General features: G+C 41.2%; 1 long non-coding RNA gene across 1 annotated transcript in view; it reads left to right on the top strand.

Annotated features, from left to right (window-relative positions):
- Window positions 1–323, top strand: part of LOC140966984 (uncharacterized) — a 1,738-nt gene extending 1,415 nt beyond the window's left edge. The window contains exon 3 of the long non-coding RNA XR_012173477.1: window positions 104–323. This is a non-coding gene — a long non-coding RNA (uncharacterized lncRNA). The remainder of the gene's footprint in view (window positions 1–103) is intronic.
- Window positions 324–469: the final 146 nt, after the last annotated feature.

Here is a 469-nt window from a genome sequence, read left to right as displayed (position 1 = left end):
ATTTATGATTATTGTTGTTATTGTTGAACTGTTTCATACCAGAATCCTAACCTCAGTTGTTTACTGGGGGGGCTGCTGTGGTTGCTATTGGGCACCATGGTAGATCTCCCGAGTCGTTTTGCAGCATCAGGCCGAGGTTCCGCCAGTGGAGCTCGGGATTGAGGTTGGATTGCTTGGTTCTGTCAGTGGAGTTTTCCAGTTAGTCTATATGTATGTCTTGAGTTTGTTTCAGTCTTGTATTGTAGTTTATTTGCCGGGGAGATACCCCGTGTATCTGTAATGATATTTGGTTGTTTTTGTGATGTTCTGAGTTGACCCTATGATTCTTATGATCTGGTGAGTATCTGGTAAGTTTTAATTTCTGTGTAGTCCTGGCCAGTGCGGCTATAGGTTGTTGACTTTGGTTTTTGTTTTTATGACTCTTGTTGGAGTATATTTTGATATAAAATGCTGCTTAAGTTTTTCGGGA

The sequence above is a fragment of the Primulina huaijiensis genome, unplaced genomic scaffold (genome assembly GCF_012295235.1).
Source record: "Primulina huaijiensis isolate GDHJ02 unplaced genomic scaffold, ASM1229523v2 scaffold20919, whole genome shotgun sequence".
Classification (NCBI taxonomy): Eukaryota; Viridiplantae; Streptophyta; class Magnoliopsida; order Lamiales; family Gesneriaceae; genus Primulina; species Primulina huaijiensis.
Note: the sequence above shows the minus strand (reverse complement) of the source record. Positions and strands in the feature narration are given on the sequence as shown.